Genomic DNA, 21,639 nt, shown 5'->3' with positions numbered 1-21,639 from the left:
TTGTCACACGATAAAGTAACTTAGGCTCTGATCGTAAAAACATCGGGCCATTCGCGAGGGCGTCTTAAGCCAGCGTATGACTGCCTGTGAAGATTTTCAGGCTCCGGCAGCAACTTCGTGAGTGCTGGCAAAATCTTTGGCATACTTAAAAATTGCCGAGAAACCTTGCGAAGGTTCATTTTCGTGATGAATTCGTGTGTCCATTTTGACCTTCCTAAGGCAAGGCCATCGTGAGGGCATCTTGTCAAATCGCGTAATATTCGTCTTTACTTCGTGGTTTAGTTGCATATTTAAAATTACTTGTATAAACGCATAGGCTTTAAAATCTGGGCTTTCTCGTTTAAACAATATTTCTTTCAAACACGTGGTCGTAGCTATAGCTTCAAACAAAAACCAATCAGTTTAAAATACAGATATATATTTCGTTTCGTTTTTTTATACTTTCGTTGGCCTACACTACATGAAGATCTGACCAGCTGTACTGGGAGGTCACGCCAGGGATCATACGAGCGGCTTTTGACTCTGTGACGTCAGACATTGATTAATCAATCGGTGTTGACGTTTCTAGGCTTTACCCACAGTTCCGTGTGTGCAGAGCACGCCAAGAAGTCGCCGTAACAGACCGTTTCGCCGTAACAGACAGTTTCGTTGGCTAATTCCTCACACCAACTAGAACGCCTGTTATATAACAACTCTTTCAGATCCGAGTATTGTGAAAACAAGTAAAACGAAATTTCGAACTATAAAAAACGAAACGAAACAGGATCTGTGTTTTAATCAGATTGAGCAAATACACAAAAATGTGTTTATGGTGAATATAGCGAAAATAGATATGGATATTTATTTAATCACATTTCTCTTCTAGTCAAAGCAATACAACTAAAAAATGTTTATTCTTTGTTTAAACAGCCTAAAATGTCGATGAATAATCGTGGGTTGTTTCCGGTCCATGATTCAGGGTACAGTCGCATATATTCTGTTTCTACCGGATTGGGAAATCGAAAACTTAAAGGCACATCAAGATGACTGTTTGCAGGCATACTAAAAATCTGAAATAAATACAAATATATAGTCTGTAAGTAGTCGCATAAATTGTTATTCAAGCCACTGTGCCGTGTCATTGATTGAAGACATTCTTCCATCATGAATTTTGATTATTTACATCATGTAAAAGTGTTTCAGGAAATCAGTGTATACACGGATGTAATAATATCGACTAGCTAGAGGATATTTAAATATCTTTAAGGCGGCCATTGCCTTTTGTTATCGGAAACCAGAGAGGCCCATTAAGTGACTTCATCAGCCAAAATATTCCCTAGTCCACAATCAATATCCCACACCCTCTATGTCTAATTAGCCTCATCTCCCACATATGTCACCGACTGCAAGAAATGAAATGAAATGGGGTTTAACAGTGAACCAACGGGAAAAATGAAGACGGTCATGCAGTGTACCATGAGGGTGACGCTATGGCCTACTGTTCGTGCTGTTTCAAATTCAGGGGGGGGGGGGTCGCCTTATGGTTAGCACGTGCGTGCTGTATCACACGGTCTGTCATTGAGTCAACTGGAGGGGTTTCGATTCCCCGGTTGTACGTGCGTGCTGTATCACACGGTCTGTCATTGAGTCAACTGGAGGGGTTTCGATTCCCCGGTTGTACGTGACAAGGAGTAGGGTCACCTGTCCAACCTCGTGGGTTTTCTCCGGGTCCTCCGGTTTCCTCCTACTAGTGCTAAAGATCGCCGAATGGTTAGCACGTGCGCGCTGTATCATATGGCCTGTCATTGAGTCAACTGGCAGGGTTTCGATTCCCCGGTTGTACGTGACAAGGGGAAGTGTCGCCTGTCAAACCTCGCGGGTTTTTCTCCGGGTCCTCCGGTTTCCTCCCACTGCTAAAGATCCCTACGAGCAAGCAAATTGTTGAAATAGGATTGAACCATGTGTTGGTCCCAAGGTGGTCTGGTTTCTGTCGAGTGGGCGTTAAACCCCATTTCTCTCTCTCTCTCTGTGTCTCAAATTCCAACTATCAAGGGTTCTTTTAGGTGCACACCAGTGTGTACACTAGACCTCAATTTTCCGTCCCATCCGAACGACTAGACGATATTCCTCGCCAGATCCAGCACCACTGGCAAGGGGAAGCATACCGTAACATTGAGCCACCGCGCCTTCCGATTGCAAGAAATTAGATAACCCGTTGATCGATTTCTTGTTAAACGATGCTTAGTCCTTCAAAAACCGCAACTACTATGATTGTAAATATATTCTTTGAATGGCATGATTGTAAGTATTCTAACCTTGACGAACCCATCATCATCCACAATATTCTTCCATTTTAATTCATTATCCATAAACTGTAAAACAAATGACTTGATAATATTGTCTACTTTGACCTTGTCATTTGCCTGGCGAACTTTGATCCCCGTAACAAGAGCTGGCCCATCGACATCCTCCAATTCAATAGTGTGATACTTCTCAGCATTGTTCAGCAGTCCACTCTCAGGTAAATCATCAAACATGACAGAGAGGAGGGAACCATCTTTTGACAGAATACTCTTTGAGCAGTTTTCAAAACCTATAATATAAACCATAATAATATAGAATCATGTTTTATGGTTACAATGAACGTGGTTTCTCCTTGTTTAGCGGGGGGTTGGATGGCTGAATGGTTAGCGTGTTCGCGCTGTATCATAAAGTCTGTCATTGAGTCAACTGGCGTGGTTTCGATTCCCCGGTTGAACGTGACAAGGAGTAGGGTCGCCTGTCCAACCTCGTGGGTTTTCTCAGGGTCCTCCGGTTTCCTCCCACTGCTAAAGACCCCTATGCGCAAACGAATTATTGACGAATTAATTATTGAAATAAAAATTAAAACCATACGTTAGTCCCAAAATGACCTAGTGTGTGTCGAGTGGACGTTAAACATTATTTCTCTCTCTCTTCCCCCTTGTCTAGCTGTCTAGTCGTTCGGATGGGTCGAAAAAACAAGGTCCCCTGTACACATTGGCGTGCACTTTAAAGACCCCTTGGCAGATGGAATTCGATGTAAGAGTAGGCCACATCGCCGCTGTCCTGACAGAATTTCCCCACATATCACACACTGTATAGCGTATGCCCGTCTTCATTAGCCATTCGGAGGTAGGACGTTAAAACGAATTTCTTTCCCTGATTTCATGATAGGACGAATACAGGTCCTCTTTTTATAGCAATTATCCATACCTCTCCCCCTCCCCCACTCTTTCGCATGGTAAATTTCTTGAGGACTTTTTGGTCTTAAATCGAAGAAGGGTTTTTGAGTTCCTATTTCTCGCAGGTTTTGGTGAATATTCATAATTTTGGAGCGGAAGGATCAGAAAATAAACAGACTTGAATTAGGGTGGTCGTCACTGCTTATAGCTTATAGATTTCTTTGAACAGGCCTAGCAAACATTCAGTAACGGTCAACCACCTTCAATATTTAGTTGATATAATATGGAGGTCAATGGGCCGGGAATTATCAGTCTGAAATCATAACCTGACGCTTCCCCCCGCCGCCCACAACCACCTCAAAAATCGACTTACTTCCCTTGAAACGTGCTGCGAATGATAGCTGAGGGAGATTTACAATACGTAATTGAAATTGAATACGCGTGATATTTTAAAATACAGAACAATTTAATGGTGGATTATAATTCTATCACACGAACATTTATATATGGTCCCCGAAAATCAATTCATCTTTAAATATATCAGTTATATTAATCAGTGGTGAGTGTAACTCCATCTACTAAATAAATTTAAGTGCGTGTTTTTTCTTTTAGAGGTATACCATTTTGAAGCAATGATAATCACAAAAAAAACAGCAACCATTTAACAAATATTATAAATGATCTTAATTAAAACTATCCCATTGTCACGCGCATTTAAGAACCATAAATCTGTGAAATTGTAGCCATTTCCGCCTAAGGCGTTTTGTACCCGTATTCGTTATAGGCTGGTTGAAAATCTTATTATGAATGGACATATTGCATTTGTCTCGTATTTCGCATACATTCTAATTTGAAATTTCCAGATGCAACAACTTGAACTGGTAGTCTTGCTGGGGCTACTGAACGACTATAGTAACTCCTTGACTCGGCTACAGCTTTAAATATTTATTCAATCAAAATCCAGAAGATATTTGTTTACATCCTACCTGGAAGAGGGTCATCTGTGTAGCAGGCTTTTATATCTAGTAATAGGTATGGTTTACCAGTCCATTTGTGGGGATATATGCGTATTATTCGAGCATCGAGCGGTCTGGGTAGTAGAAACCTTTCAGGAACTAACACGGATTCTCTGTTTCTACTTCCGGTATCGAAGATCTATTTAGAAATAATTGTAATTGTATACATATATATATTTGAAAATATATATATATATATTTGAAATTGGAGCCACTCTAGCTCAATGAGAAAGACGTTGGCTTGCTAAACTGGAAGTTCCGTGTTCGACCCCTCCGTTTTCCAGCCTGGTTCCCCCTTGTGGTGCAGAACAGAGGGACTGGCAACGAACAAAGTATATGCGTTCGGATGGGACGAAACAGCGAGTTCCTGTGTAAACATTGACTTGCACGTAAAAGATCCCTTGGCAGTTGGGATTCGATATAAGAGTAGGTCGTAACACAGTTCTCCGGGCAAAATTTTCCCTCATGCTATGAGGGAAATTTTTCACCGAACTGCAGCGCTATACGACCCATCCTTATCTCCAACCGCCAAGTGTTCTTTTATGTTCACGCTAATCTACCCATATTTCGAATTCCAACTGACACCAAGTCCTGCAGAACTGAGAAGAAAACTGTGATGGGAAATCATCGGGATCGAATCCAGGACCATCTGGTTAGCGAGCCAGTGCCTTACTCAATGAGCCACCCTGGCTATCAAATCTATAACACCGATCAACAATTTTATTTATTTCGCAACGGTTATATTCATTCATAAACATCGGTGAAAATTAACTACCAATTGTTATGATCTTTAAGAGGCATTTAGTAACTGGGTAGAGCAATAAACTATAACACATACTTATGGAAGAACAATTACTGATTTACTGAGTATTCTCTCTTCGAAACGTCGCCTAAAATAAATCAGTAATTGTTCTTCCATAAGTATGTGTTATATTTTATTACCCATTGTTATACATGACTCATTCATCACCAGTTTCTCTACTTCAATCATCGGGGGGGGGGGGGGTCGGTGCGCGTTTGATCGTAAGGCCTGTCATTGAGTCAGGTGGCGTAGGGTCGCCTGTCCAACCTCCGGGGTTTTCTCCGGGTCCCCCGGTTTCCTCCCATTACTAAGGACCCCTACGCGCAAGCGAAATATTGAAATAAAATTGAACCATATGTTAGTCCCGAAATGTCCTAGGTTGTATCGAGTGGACGATAAACACCATTCCTCTCTCTCTACTACAATCATCAAATAATTGGAAGTAACATATTATCTATACCCTTTTGTTGCCTTTCATATCTGTATAGTATCTCCACTTGCCAGCACCATTTTGATAAAACAAAGAAAACTGACTTATTCCACCCCAGTCATTTAAATCATTGTTACCAGCAGTTTTCAACGAGAAGATTCTTGAAGGCGCAAGAAACTTGACCTGAAATAAGAAGAAATGGATCGAAAAATTAAACGAACTATAAATATAGAATACAGCAGTTTACTACCATTATTCGATTCTTACCGGAACAAATTCTTCAATTCAGTGTTCAAATGTATTAAAACCTTAACATGCTCCCCAAATGGCATTTTGTATGACCGATAACCTTTTTGAATGATAATGGAGGAAAATACAACTAAGTTTAGACGATGTCAACAAAACAGTATACCATCGTGATGATATATTAAACAGTAGTTATTCTATCCTTGATTTACCGAAACTGAAAATTATATCTGCAATATTCACTCCACTTTGATGCATATTCGTTGGTAAATAAGACGATTCGCATGTACGTTTTTTCGACAAAGAAAGAATGGCAACAACGGTTGATAACTCAGAGGTAATATAACAGGTATATATTTCCTTGTCTTACGTTAATTTACATTAAGTCGCCTGTCCAACTTCGTGGGTTTTCTCCGGGTCCTCCAGTTTCCTCCCACTGCTAAAGACCCCTACGCGCAAGCGAATTATGGAAATAAAATTGAACCATATGTTAGTACCGAAATGGCCTAGTTTGTATCGAGTGGATCGTTAAACCGTTAACCCCCCCCCCTCTCTCTCTCTCTCTCTCCCTCTCTCTCTCTCTCTCTCTCTCTCATTTACATTAAAATTTAAGAAAAAATGTTCATCTCATCCAAACAACTATATGTTGTCCCATGCCAGTGCATATACTAACACAAATTTGTAAGTTTGGAAAGTTTGTCACTGTACCTGCAGATACTGGTTCCTTCTTTGCGAAGAAAATAAATATGGATATTCCTTTTCCATATAAGCAGCGCTTTGGGCATCAGAGTCATGAACTTTCGCCGAGAATGTATCTTTTATTTCCCTTCTACCAGAATATCTCCAGACTGTATTGCTTTTACATTCTTCAGAATCTATAAAAGAGGGAAATGATACAATTTACATGCTAATTTTTACCATTAAATTACAAATTATGGCGTACACGCATTTATAAAGTTTTACTGCACTCTTGTTTATTATTAAATATACATTTAAAATTCAATGAAATAGGACTTTTAGCATTTAAAAGATTCTTAATTATTGCTATTTCACAGATCAATCGCAGACCCTACCTTGCTGTTTCTTTTTTAGTTTAAGTTTTCCTACATGTTTAATGTTCATAAGATTTTTATGTTTGGTCTTTTTGTAGGGAGATATCTTGGTAGGGCTATGTTTATGCTTGACCTTTTTGTTGTGAGATGTCTTGATAGGACCATATTTGTGTTTGGTTCGTTCGCTGCGAGATGTCTTCGTAGGACCATATTCGTGTTTTTTCCTTTTATTGTGAGATGTGTTGGTATTAACATGTTTGTGTCTGGTCTTTTTGTTGTGATATGTCTTGGCAGGGCCATGTTTGTACTGAGTCTTTTTGTTGTGAGATGTCTTAGTAGGACCATCATTACTAATTGGCCAATCAGAAGAATTTTCAGTATTTGCTTCAATGCAGTAACGAACCCGGAATGCGGCATAAGGAGATCCATCCCACATTTCAGGAAAGAAGCGTAGCTGTCTTGTCTTGATTCGGTTGGTTAAAGTGACAGTCGTTACTAAATCGGGTGTGGCCAAGTTTCCATGATTAACAAATACCTATTAAAACAGATAAAACGGACTTTAAAGATGCATTCCCGCGAAAGTATTTATAGGGTAGTTATTTCAGAAAAACGTATGGGAAATATATATATATATATCTGGTAAGTAGATAACCTACACTCAGTCTTTACTAGGACAATACTGGATTCCCAGAAAAACACTTAAAATAGATTTTCACGGTTTGAGGTAGCTGTTTGCGATTAAATGTCTTGAGGGGGATTTGAAGCAAACTTTGGATTGGTAAATTAGTTTGAATATATTTTTACTGTAGTCCAAATATATCATCAAATCACACAGTTTGTACGTGGGAGGGCATCTTTAAGGCTTTCGTCTTAGACGAAATGTTTTGACGAGCTAGGATAAAGTAAAATACAAAGCCGCACGGCAATAAAGATTTAATTGATTTTAAATTTGTTTTTTTGTACACGATCATAAAATAATCAATTGATTAACCAGAATATTGTAACGATACGATCCCCAACAGTCACACATCACGTGTAAATAGGGATAATTAAAATTATGCTACATTATAATAAGCTTAAGCTTACTCTTACTGATTTAAATGGCGGAAGTGAGAAATCCATAATTAATAATCTAAAAATAATAATAATATTAATTTCTTACATCTCTTTGTGTTTTCGGACTTTCTATTGGTATCCAAGATCCGACGCGATTTCTATATTTGGCTATATACTTTAAGATTAGTCCAGCTCGCTCTTTGATTGGCCCTTGTAATGGTCCAGGTCTTCCCTTGACATCCCAGCCGAGAATTAAACTTGGTTGGTTAAAGATTATACCCAGTGGTAATTTATTATTTTGCTCTAACAAATCTTGGTTATTTTCCAAAACGGTGAAATAATGTTCCTTAAATATTTCAGTTTCTTCGCAGTCTTAAATAAAATAAAGAACTGAATTTTAATGCACTATAATTTGAGATTTGTGATGTACTATGAGAATGAGATGATATTGTATAATGATAGTAACATTTAATGGTTGGTCTCTTCAGTCTTGTCGATACAAAAGGCTGCACGGAATAGATCCTACGTAACCATGTTGTAAATGCATGAATATAATGTAAATATCAGAAATTTTTATTAATCAAGCATTTTCTAACAAATGCATGTATTCGGATACTTTAAAATAAAATACTGGTGCGTAATCAAATCCGTACGATCAGAGGCAGATCAAGGCCACAACAGCAAGTCACAATTACATGACACTCAGGACTAAGTATAAAAACGTAATAAGTCGAACTTTTATGTTCTTATTTCTTAAAAGAAAATAAATGATATTATCATAACATTAATATGTAACCAAGATTTGCTTCATTTAACCCATCATCTGACTTGTTGGGTTGCTCAAGAAAATGTCTATCAGCTCACGACTCTAATAATTAAATCTCATTTGCCCGATTTCAGTAATTTTAGACGTGTTAAGCCCCGTTTACATGACCAAATAATACACATATGTGCATATTTGCATATATGTATTAATTACTCACGTATGCAAAAGTATATTTGCTAAGCGTTCACATGTTATATAAGCATTCACAGTAAATATGTAATAAAGTGTTTAGATGCTATTTAGTCATGGAGCGGATAGCAAGGATTCGTCGTCAAAGAACCTTTCAATTCTTTTAAGTGTATGAATTTTTACCTTGCATTGATCAGAGGTTTTCTCAAAGCCTTTCTCAGACAGTTCTGTTGATAAACTTTTATAAATGTTGCCATTATTTACAGTTGGGTCCTCTAACTGATGCTCAATACTATTTTCAAGCCAAATACTTATCAAAGCCCTAGTTGCTTCATCATCCCATGCGATTCCGCGACTTTTGCGACCGACTTTACCTCTAGACATGTTGCTGACTATTCAGACTACTAATGATGTATTTGTTTTACCCAAAACACCACTCAACATCATATATTTAGCGATGATGCAACTGATAATGAGATATATACACATATGCAAATATTGCTGAGCGTTTATATGACACAATCTGCACAAATACTTACCCTAAATACTTTTGCATATATGCAAATATACTTTTGCATCTGGTCAGGACTAGGTGCAAATTTGCACCTGCAGTATTTTTACACATGTATGCAAATGCGTTTACATGACGAAATTTGCATACATGAGTAATTTTGCATATATGCAAAAGATTTGCACGTGTGCAAATTTCGTCATGTAAACGGGGCTTAAGAAACGCATCATACTGTGAGATACGCTCGTAACTCTTGAGAGCTGCTTCTTCATCAGGATAATTATGCAACAGTCAATCTGTTTATTTGAATCAGTGTTATTATTCCAAAAAAATTCTTGAACACATACTGTATAACTATTATAAGATGGTGCCTTCGCGTAATCAAAGAGACTAATGTCGAGGAGAAAATCGCCAAGACCTTTTGGAAAATGAGAGCGAAAGTCGCTTAACTGTATGGATGCCAGCAAGTGTCCCGTCTTGCCTCGTAGTGCACTACCGAATTACAACCGAGTTGGGTTTGCGAAGCGTGAAACTAAAGAAAATAAGTAACCCAACTTAATTTTCGTCAAATCTTCTTTGGGTCGATTTGTTGCTTGGGTTATAAACTGCTTAACAAAAAATGTAATACTATACAGTATACTTGCCCGCCTTCTTATTTTCTTTTGATTCTACTTCTTTGGATGAACTGTTTAATTAATAATAAAATACTAATTAGCATTATGTGATTATGAATAAAACTAAAACAATTTTTATAAAACAATGGCGGTCTAAAGTTTTAATTTCTTATAGCTCCATCGGGCATCACCAAGAGACAGAGTACCCTAGATGCAAGTTAATATTATATAGACTTACACAACAGTGACGAAACACTGGCTAACTCTGCACAGACTAGGCCATGAGTATGAGAGTCTAAGACATTGACATGATGATGAGTATGATGAGTCAACTCCTGTCACTGTCAGTGTCAAGACCAATGAAATTTTATAGTTTATTGACCTAGTCCGCATCACAGACTCAGTGCTGTTTACATCAAGCTGATTATGGCTACGAAACCGTGTTTACCTGTTTACAATCAAAATAGAAGTAATCAGCACAAAAAAGGCTTTCATCTTGTTTCTCTCATCTTTACAACTTCAAGAAAGAAAGTAAATAAAGCAGGTACTTCCGTTTGATACGTCATACTTGGTTACAAAAATACGACGTTTGATATGACGTCATGTTTGTGTGACGTCATCTTGAAAGGGATTATTTTGTAATTTTGCACTTTGAGCATTCAAGGTAGGCTTGCGACACGTTTTCCAAGACAAAAAGAAATATTAGACACAACGAAGATGTCCGAGATATCTGATCCGATTTATAATATATACTGAACACTGCCTTCGTATGAGAAGGGGGGGGGCGCTATTCTCACTTTAAAACCTAGAATAGAAGCAATAGGCCTAGGTCTAGGCCTACTTTTGACTTTGTAAACAGTAAACAATAGTCGGAATATGTCTATGCTTTCTAGGTCTTAAAGTTACCAACACTGTGAACTGACTTATGTATATTATTAACTTCCAATTAAAAAAAAACAATTCAATAGTAGGCTTACTTTACTTTGATACAGGACCCTCCGGGCATTTGGACTAGGATTAGTATTCCCATAAATCCACAGTTATAAAGCGGCCATTGTGAACTCCAGAAATTCCCCAACTGGTCTACAATTAGCATCTCCCTATTTTTTTTTAACACCCCAAATCATGTTGAACTGGATTCAAACGGAAGGGGTTCGGTTACCCTGACGGTGACAGGAGCCCCGCGCGGAACGAGGGCGGACCGTAGCTCGACGACGCGAAAGCCCGGGCAGTTGACTTCCCCCCAAAAAGTGGACTGACGCAATCCGATTCTAATTCTATTCAACCCATTACCCACGTTCAGATATATCACCGGTTTTCGTCTACTTTACGACCAAGTAACATTATTGTAGCCTATTGTTCTGTTTTTTTTTTTTTTTATTATTAATTTTTATCACCCAATAACACATTTTACAGTGTGATAAATTTCATAATCTACTTTGATATCCCCTTAGGAGATATGTCGCTTTACATGAATTTGATTGATCAATTATAGAGGAAGCGGTACACTTTCCTATATTTTGAGCCAATTATAATTATATTTTTACTGAATGTTTAGTAATAATTGAGATCATAGGCAAATGTGTCAGGTGACCTTTAAACATTTTATTAATCTTTGCCTTAATTCTTTCTTTCCACACTGGCCTTCCGTACTCTATCAAACATCCCATGTCGATATTTTTTCCATGTGTGTTGGTTGATATGTAAAGAAATGAAACAGAAGAACTGACAGACATTAATCTATAAATTCTACCCTGGTGTTACAACTCTACTGTGTGATATTTTCATATTGACTCTCAAAACAAGTACAGATATATAAGTAGATAATATGATAATACAATATCGCGCCAATTTCAGATTATTATAACCTTTGGAATTGAGCCCTGAAAAATGTGCCCAGGTGAAGTCCGGGAATGAGAGAACTTACATTAACCAGGGGACTTTCCGCATCATGTTAATTCAAACCAAACGGAAATTGTTATATTTAAAATTTCAAAACACGAAAATTGCACTGAATAAAATAGACAGCGACACGTAGATAGCATCATTGTGGTGTGTCTAAACTATATAGTCACCGCCCCCAACTGAGTCCAATACACACCTTGTATTGCCAATTTAACTAACGGGAATCCAGTAGCCTATATGCCACCGGATTATTGACAATATATTACAATTCTGTCAACACGTTGATGCCAATTGCTATATTATTATGGGTGCCGTTTTTATTATTGGTTGTATTTTACAGCTTCGGTGGCTTATAAACTTTCTTTCTTTTTTTTAATGTATTTAATTCAATTCAGCCTACCTAACTTTATAAAATTTGTTCTACAGTGAACAGATTACCCTTGACGACTGGAAATATACAAACCAAACATGTTAAAGGAAGGCAAATATATATAAAAATGCTACTCCAATGTGAAAATACAAATAAGACAATTAACGCAAAATTTGCAAAACATAAAACCCAACAAGAAGAGTCAAATTCGTCGATTATTACCATCACCACTGATGTTTGTGGCAGCCAAACAAAATATACGCCTAACGATCGGATAGTCACTTAAGGGGTGGTGTTGGTGGGGGGGGGGGGGGGGGCAGACGATCGTTGGCCCGATCGCGCCAGGTTTTAAAATCGCTCGGAAAATCGCTCGTATCTAGCATGTTAGATATTTTCGGCCGAATATTTTTCTCCGGGGATCAAATTCAGCGTATATTGTTGGGCGAACCATTTTTATTAGCCAATCGGAGACATGACTGATATCCCATGATCTCAAATGTCCGCCTGAGCGTGGAATCTAACTCCTGCACCACAAGTTGCGATTTGTCCAACGAGCCATTTTAGGTATTCTGCGTTTTATTTTTATCAAATAAATAGCAAGCTACAACTATTTCAACGATTCGCCATTTAGAACAAGTCACATAATCGACGTAATTTACGCGCAGAATGACATATACTCTCGAGACGATCGTTACGTGTGCCCGTTCGTGATCAGCCGTACAAAATCGCTGGCGAATTTTAATCGGCGCGATCAGGCAAAAAATTACTTCAGATATCGAACTGGCTGAAGAAATCAAGCCTTAACTTTCATTTTAGAGTAACCTACAATAATATTAATATATAGCGAGATAGTTTATTGGTTTAAATCGTATATATGTGAAGAGGAAAAATAATCTAGTCAAAATTTGTTATTACTGAACGTTGTTAAAATAAATCTGATTCTAATATCATTCATCTACAAATAAGACAATTAACGCAAAATTTGCAAAACATAAAACCCAACAAGAAGAGTCAAATTCGTCGATTATTACCATCACCACTGATGTTTGTGGCAGCCAAACAAAATATACGCCTAACGATCGGATAGTCACTTAAGGGGTGGTGTTGGTGGGGGGGGGGGCAGACGATCGTTGGCCCGATCGCGCCAGGTTTTAAAATCGCTCGGAAAATCGCTCGTATCTAGCATGTTAGATATTTTCGGCCGAATATTTTTCTCCGGGGATCAAATTCAGCGTATATTGTTGGGCGAACCATTTTTATTAGCCAATCGGAGACATGACTGATATCCCATGATCTCAAATGTCCGCCTGAGCGTGGAATCTAACTCCTGCACCACAAGTTGCGATTTGTCCAACGAGCCATTTTAGGTATTCTGCGTTTTATTTTTATCAAATAAATAGCAAGCTACAACTATTTCAACGATTCGCCATTTAGAACAAGTCACATAATCGACGTAATTTACGCGCAGAATGACATATACTCTCGAGACGATCGTTACGTGTGCCCGTTCGTGATCAGCCGTACAAAATCGCTGGCGAATTTTAATCGGCGCGATCAGGCAAAAAATTACTTCAGATATCGAACTGGCTGAAGAAATCAAGCCTTAACTTTCATTTTAGAGTAACCTACAATAATATTAATATATAGCGAGATAGTTTATTGGTTTAAATCGTATATATGTGAAGAGGAAAAATAATCTAGTCAAAATTTGTTATTACTGAACGTTGTTAAAATAAATCTGATTCTAATATCATTCATCTACTAAAATCATCTCCTCGCCCACATCTGATCAGATTACGCGGGAGCCGCGCTGGCTCGGTACCTAGAGATCCCGCGTTCGTCCCCGGTGTTAGCCGAGAGAGTTTATCGGGATTTTCCGGCGTTGTTCCCGCTGGTCAGTGGTGTCGCACGGAGGGCCTGGAGAGGATCTTTGATTTATTTTATTCTAGACATATTATGCATAAGTTTATACGTGTTTTTCTTAGTCACTAGAGGCAAATAATTTTTGGGGATCGAATAAGTGCATAAGTGCATAATTATTATGCTCCGGAGAATATCTTTAAAATGTACCTATATTTTAAAATATCCCCTGTTACATATTTTTCATCAATATGGATTTCTCATTTCGTCTTTCGATTGATATTCAAGTTTTATATTTTACCGGGCTGACATTTAGTTACCATCGTATCGATCCAACACACCATCCATTCATCAGTGTAAAACTCAACAAAGTCACGTGCATGATGCAGACGAACATGGATCAGATCTTATAAAGTGTAGACAATCGGAACCATATGGACGAAACGAAATAAAGAATACTTTTAATAAGATTGATTTTACGTCTACCGACATTTCCCATGTAAAATTCCCCATTCAGGAGCCGATAACGTAATTAGCATGGCTACCTGTATAGTTTATGACCATCAGTCTGATGTAATCTAATTGAGGAACCGCCACTTTTGATACTTTGATGGATATCTTATATACTATACAGTGTTTGTTTAATCATTCCAAAACTTTTTTGAGAACTTATATATTCTTTGTAGAAATGAGTATTTCTTTATCCAGAACTGTAGCTTTAGGAACCTCATATTTGACACAAGGCCTGCTATAATGCATGCCATGGATATCGTATACAGGACAGTATATGTTTAATCTTTCCAAAACTGCCGATTCGTCTTTGAGAACTTATATAAATTATGTGTTTTATGAATATTATTTCTTAACCCAGAACTGTAGCTTTAGAAACCTCATATTTTGATACATGGCCTACTGTGATGGATATCGTATAGTAGACAGTGTATGGTTAGTATTTTTCCAAACTTCAGATTCAACTTTGTGAACTTCTATATTGTGTGTTTTATGAGTATTCTTTGCTCCAGAACCGTAGCTTAAAGGTATTTTATCTGTAAATGAGCCATTTATATGTAGATGCTAGAGTTTATCAGACATAAAACAAAGCTTTTAGAAGATTTATTATAAATAATGATGTAAGTGTGTATAGTATGTTTCTAGTGGCTATAGTCTGTCTATCTATATTGTATATAATATATAGATCTGTTTACTTCCTTGATAAAAAAAACTTTACCTTAGTTTCTTTAAATCAGAACATTCCTGTCCCATCCCTTCAGGTGAGTGACTGACTAGTTGGTGTTTAACGTCTGCTTCTACTGTAGTGATATCGCAGACAAGGAGAGAGAGAGAGAGAGAGAGAGAGAGAGAGAGAGAGAAATGGGGTTTAACGTCCACTCGACACAAACCAGGTCATTTCGGGACTAACATATGGTTTAATTTTATTTACATAATTCGCTGGCGCGTAGGGGTCTTTAGCAGTGGGAGGAAACCGGAGGACCTGGAGAAAATCCACGAGGTTGGACAGGCGACCCTACTTCATGTCACGTACAACCGGGGATTCGAAACCACGCCAGTTGACTCAATTACAGACTTTATGATACAGCGCGCGCACGCTAACCATTCAGCCATTCAGCCATTCAACCCCCCCGCAGACAAGGAGTTGGGTAAGATTAATCTTGCGTCTGTTATTCGAATATCATCGTGGAATCTTTCCATTTATTAAATATGGCTATGGATTAGCTTAGTTGGCATTATTCCGTTTTATTAGAAAACATTACATAGGTTCAGCTAGCCGAGTAGCCTTAGTTTATGGTGGATATTCTGTCTTGATTGGTATCTATTTACAATGAAGAATTATTGCTAACCTATTTGCATGGGTGTGGGTGTGTCTAACCTAGACTTTTGTCCGACAAGTACAACACTGGCTCACTAATGTGTGTTCGATTACTAGCACCGCGCTTACTCAAGCCTTCAGGAGTGCGTTCGGGTTACCGATGACGTCATTTAAACGACTTATTCGCACCAGGCCGAAGTAACCCTCCCCCAAGTGTCCCATAATCCAATTATATGGCAACAAATCATCTTTTTGATCAAAGTTATATTTTCAGATTAAGTTTAGGCGACGGAAGAATTATTTTTGACACCTTTTTCTGATTAAAAATATAGTGTTTCCATTCCACAGTAGTGTTGTGTTTATTTTAGCGATTCTACAACTTGGTGCAACGATTCTAGGAGTTAGAAACGGAGACCCGACGCCCTTTTAGTTGCCCCAAGGAACGCTCTATCGCAGAACTGAGATGTTTATTAAATCGTTTTGATTATAGGTCAATTTTCCAAAATCATTGTGTGGAGTCATAAGCCATGAATGAAGAGAGTGGGTTGAGTCCCCAAGTAGGCTCCCTCCTGAAATTTGGTATACGGTTGAAGGAAAATACGTAAGAATTCCTCAAAACCCTAGCGTCATGTGTACACCCAGGTCAGCCGGTGTAAACACGAGTAAAACGAATTCGATGATCACAAACAACCTGGAGTACGACAGAGGAAATTTTTGCGCTTGATATAATGATATCCGATTGTCCTTCTTCTTGGGTGCCTTAATTCGGTTATGACAGCTATCGATAGCTCCGATTGTTTTGGGAAATGTACAAAATTTCTTGACGTCCGGGGGGTAATGGCCATTGAATAGTTGTTTTCATTAGATTGTTTATCTTCGCCTCAGATCCTCTATCGGATAGTGAACGAAATGGATCTGGGTTAGCAACATGCCAAGGAAACACCATTGCTTGTGTTGGAATTGTAACTGATGTGCGCCCCTGGCATTGCTATCCTAACAACAATTCTGGAGCTTGTTAACAAAGTAGTCAAATGTTAATTTGGTTAAACGAAAGTGTGATTTAAAGTCTTCTAAGGGTTGCAGGAGGGACTGTATGTTCTGCACAATATTCTATCCTTGGAGCTTTATGTCGCTTCTCCGGATTTGATAGTTCCAGCAAGATGCCAATGAAAAAGTCAGTATCAATTGAAGTTTCTTGGTGGATTACTATATGCTCGTCGTTATTTATCAGAACATCGAGCATGATTGTTTGGCGGGGTTTATGTTCCATTTTGATACCTAAACAAAGCGGGCTCACGTTTACTCATTGAAAAAGACGCTGGGTCGCTTATACCAGGTCTCGTGTTCGCCCCTGGTGATGACCGAGAAAATTCCCTGTGATTTTCTATCGCGGTTTCTCATTGTTAGTAGTAAAGGTCGGTGGTCTGGCTAAGGAACAGTGTCTTGTCGCTCGGATGTGACGAAAAACGGGGTCCCTGTGTACACGTAAAAGAGCCCATCACAGTTGGAATTCTAAATAAGAGACGGCCCTAACGCCGCTGTTCGGGCACTATTTTCCTCATAGATAGCACCGTGCATGACCTATAACAGTTTTCGTTAGCCCTCTTGGTGCAGAAATATAGGACGTTAATCCCCATTCCATTTCTTCTTTCACATAGCTACATGTATCTTCGTAAACACCACCCGTGACGGATTTGTAAATTAAGACAATGGTGTGCTCTGCCATTGGCTAATACCCGTAATCTATGCTAACATCACCTATCATCAAAAATGAATGTGACACATAGAAACTGTCGTGGCGTTAAACTATATAATTCAAGTTCTATAAAGCGAACTGTTTTGAGTAAATGTGACTGTAAGAAGGTATTTAAAGTGAAGGTATCTGTTACAATAAGTGTGTTTATAATCACAATATCGTGTCTATAAAAGCTTAACTACTTGACAAGTTCAAGTATTTATATCTTTAAGATGTTGTATAGGAGATAATTCAAGGAGCTAGAAAACACTACGTTTCTTTAATAACTGATTTTCTTGCAGAATATTTGAAATAAGATGTAAACAGCATTGTTTTAACTTCTCTTAACATATTGCATCTGTGAGTCTTTATGAGTGCATTTCTACAAGTAGGGTAGTGCATCGTTTAATTGAAAGACAGATAAGTCATGAACTGCATATTATCTGGCGTTTTTCGGGAATTAAGATATCTGGTAGTCTTGTTGACTCGTTCTTAAACCATCGGTATTGATGAGTTCCGTTTACCAGTCCTGTTATATGATCATTCTGGACCGGCCCGTAGCCACGGGGGGGGGGGGGGGGGGGGGGAGGGGGGCTAAGTTGGATTTCTATAGGGAATATCAGTTTAAAATAATTCAATTCCGTTCAGTATTTACAAATGTGATTTATTGAATATTCGGTAACTATCGCGATTCTCTGCAAATGATATAAACAAGCCAACATTACGTAAATTTTGGGAGAATCTTTATTGATTTCTTATTACTTGATGTTATGGTTGTGTTTCCTTCATTAAATGTTAAAGATGCATTTATGTAAGCGTTAAATCTGCCCATTGTGGGTCTTTTTTTCTGGCTTTAAATTTAAATCTTATATAAATTATTATTTAGACATGTATTCACATCACAAGATATAATCAAATCATCAGAGGACCGAGGTTTAAATGGATTGGAACACACGCGAGATTTACAAATTTAAAAATAAAAAGGATAATCGAGATTTATTCTCGGTTGTCAAGTACTGTTGATACGATAACTATCTACGCTAAGTCTTCAAAGAGTCATAACTTTGCCCAGAATAGAGTAATTTGAATGAAGTTTTCAATTTTGAAACTATTATAGCAAAAGCGTCCAACTCTCTATCTAAATCTTATATAATGCATCTTTAAATTGATCAGTTTGGGTATATTTAGCGTTGGTTAAACATTGAGAAATCCAAATGACGATCAGGGGTTTTGATTAAACAATGTTTGATATCTTGTCATTGCAATTCATCGTCCAGGTAAATGTCGCTCTAATATAATTTCAGCATTGTAGTCGATGTTTAGAATAATATTTTAAAAACAGATTTATAATTCCAATCCAGGAAGAAAGGTTACTAATGTTAAGTGGGTGGCTTTCGCTGTGAAGTTGACTGTAGTTGGTGTTTATTGGTGATCTTGCAAAGCTAATAATCTGTACCGCTAAATAGCTTCAGAGGTATTCTATTCAGCAGATTGACTCCCTTAGCACCGCGCTTTAATTTTTTATACACTTAACCAATATAGATATATATACAAATAAAAGGCGTTAACGTACGTTCTGGGCATTTTATAACACAAAAAGTTTGTTTGGCTGAATATATGTAACTAATGCAAATACGATGTATACCCTCGTAGCTAAATGTAACAATTGTTTTTACAAACAAATTCCTGTCATTCTTAGACAAAACAATTCCAATTCTCGTCATTTATAAAAACAAATAGTGAAAGTTCCGTAATCTAAATCAACATTGGAAATAAATGGGTAGGATATCAAAATAGCAGTTTATCAAGTACGGAGTTAGTGGGATTTAAATTGTGGCTATTTTTTAATATTAATTATAGAATGCTTTCAGTTTAAGGTAAGGAAACAGTCTAAGCAATACTTAAAGTCTCGATGCGCCATTTTAGAGCCAAATGAATCATTTGCAAGCTACAATATTGTGAAAGGTTAATCTCTAATAGGAATATAAGTCCACAAATGATCCAATTCCATTTAGTGTTTACAAAGATATATGGAATTGAAATTTCATCGATTTATGTAATAAGTTGGCCGCCATTTTGTTCCCGCGAACATTTATTGGTAGGTCTTTTTTAAAATCCGATTGAATCCAAACCGGGACATTATCTGTCATTAGTGTTTTTGAGTTTGTTTTCTTAATTAAATATTAAATAATCAATACCTAATCACGTTGTCCGTAGTCAACGGGTTGTAGATTAGCAGTGTTGCGGCCCGTGTGTGAAATAGCTTTATTTAACGTCCGATTCCACCGAGGTGATATCGCAGACAAAGTTGCGATCCTTGTCACTGAAGTCTTTTAACACACTCTGAGGAGAGCGCTAGATCGGAGACGGTCTGGCACATAAGTCGTCATGTGTGGAGTGTGGGCTAGGGTTGGGGCTGCAGATTTCATCAGGGTCTCCAGACGTAAATAGAGTTAACCCTAACTCTAGACCTAGCCCTAAACCTTACCTTAACCCTAACCCACAATCCACATATATGACGTCATTAATTTTGTGCTAGACCGTCTTCGATCTAGCGTTCTCCACACACTCTGAGTGTTTGAGATGTTTTGAAGTCAGTAGAACTGAAAGTGGGCCTTTAATATATGGTTGATCAGTTTTTACATTTTCTCTTAAAATAAAAAGTCTATTTGAGGAACTGTGCGCTTATTTATATCAATTTGTCAGCGAATAACAGGTAGACAGTATTAAAAATAGACGATATTAACATGTTAAAATAACACAGTTTGTTATTAATGTGTGTGTTTAGACACGTATGATACAGGATTATGCAGTGTACTAAGAAGGAAACGAAATGAAACGTACTTTAACGTCCTACTGTTCTGCTCCGACGTGGCTAATGAAATGAAATGAATTAATGAAATGAAATGTAGGTTGAATACCCTACTGATCTGCTCTGAATGGGCTTGGGCGAATGAAGACGGAGAACCAGGAAGGAAGATTTTGCTGAAGACATCAATAAACTGTCGAATAACTTACCTCTATAGTATTAGTAAGTGTCGGTTTTGTTTCCTACTTACATTTCCATAAATCAGAGTTATGATAAACTTTGATTTTTGTTTCTCACTGCAAACTTCCTATTTTTACTATCGTCATCGTCACGAAAAAGAGGTTAAAATGGACACATTAATCCTTGTCATCATTTTTATTTCGTTATTTTATTAACACTGTTAGCGTGACACTTATATTATAACCCTTGTATCAATAAGTTACATTTATTAGGTCTATTGTAATAAATTTCACGAATCATTTTAAAATTTGCGACAATTTACGCGAGCTAATCAGCAATTAAAACAAAAATATTTGCCCATTTTTGTCGAGTTCAAATGCTTGAAAAATTAGTAAAGAGACTAGTCGAAACGTCGCTCAGTAATCATCATTGCTTGATAATGACTAGAGAAGCCTCGTCGAAACGTCGCTCAGTAATAAGCAGTAACTGTATTCCACAGAATTGTGACCTGTATAGCAGTGAAAGTTCTTTCCACTTTTCAAGTCTTTTAGTCAATGCGTGCCTTACACTTCTGTGGCTTATTTCTCCATCGTTATGTGTCCGACTAGACACAATTTGCACAACCACAAGAAGATACGGCATTGTAATATACATGTACCTCCAATATTGGCGTATATATTCCCTTCTGATTGAATGACTAACGAGTGATTAATGTCCTACTTTTCAGCACCAACCGGGATAATGAAGACGAGTTTAGGGAAATTCCAGCTGTCAAGGGTTCTTTACGTCCATGGTGACGTATAGACGGGACCCCATTTTTTTTACTACTCGAAAGACTAGACGCTGTTCCTTGCCAGACCATCCATCCTGCACCCGTGACAAGGAGAAACCATGCTGGTAAATCCCGGGGAACTTCCTCGGTCAAGACCGGGATCGAACCCCCCGTTCCTTCTAATAATAAATAAAAATTATATAGACAATATATTAATGATATGTATTTTAAAAGATATATTAATCTGATATGTACATGTATATCACAATATCGTAGTAATACATAGAAAAATATAAATCATTTACATACTCTTTTC

The 21,639-nt window shown here is 37.7% G+C and overlaps 1 non-coding gene across 1 annotated transcript; it reads right to left on the bottom strand.

Annotated features, from left to right (window-relative positions):
- Window positions 1-827: 827 nt before the first annotated feature.
- Window positions 828-6,542, bottom strand: LOC126817638 (uncharacterized). Its single transcript, XR_008787912.1, has 5 exons — window positions 6,385-6,542; window positions 5,461-5,613; window positions 4,169-4,337; window positions 2,295-2,572; window positions 828-1,049 (listed from the first exon to the last, which is right to left on the bottom strand). It is a non-coding gene; the product is annotated as an uncharacterized LOC126817638 (transcript).
- Between the last annotated feature and the right edge of the window lie 15,097 nt (window positions 6,543-21,639).

Source organism: Patella vulgata, chromosome 4 (genome assembly GCF_932274485.2).
Source record: "Patella vulgata chromosome 4, xgPatVulg1.2, whole genome shotgun sequence".
In the NCBI taxonomy this organism is placed as follows: Eukaryota; Metazoa; Mollusca; class Gastropoda; family Patellidae; genus Patella; species Patella vulgata.
The sequence above is the reverse complement of the archived record's forward strand: the minus strand, read 5'-3'. Positions and strand labels throughout refer to the sequence as shown.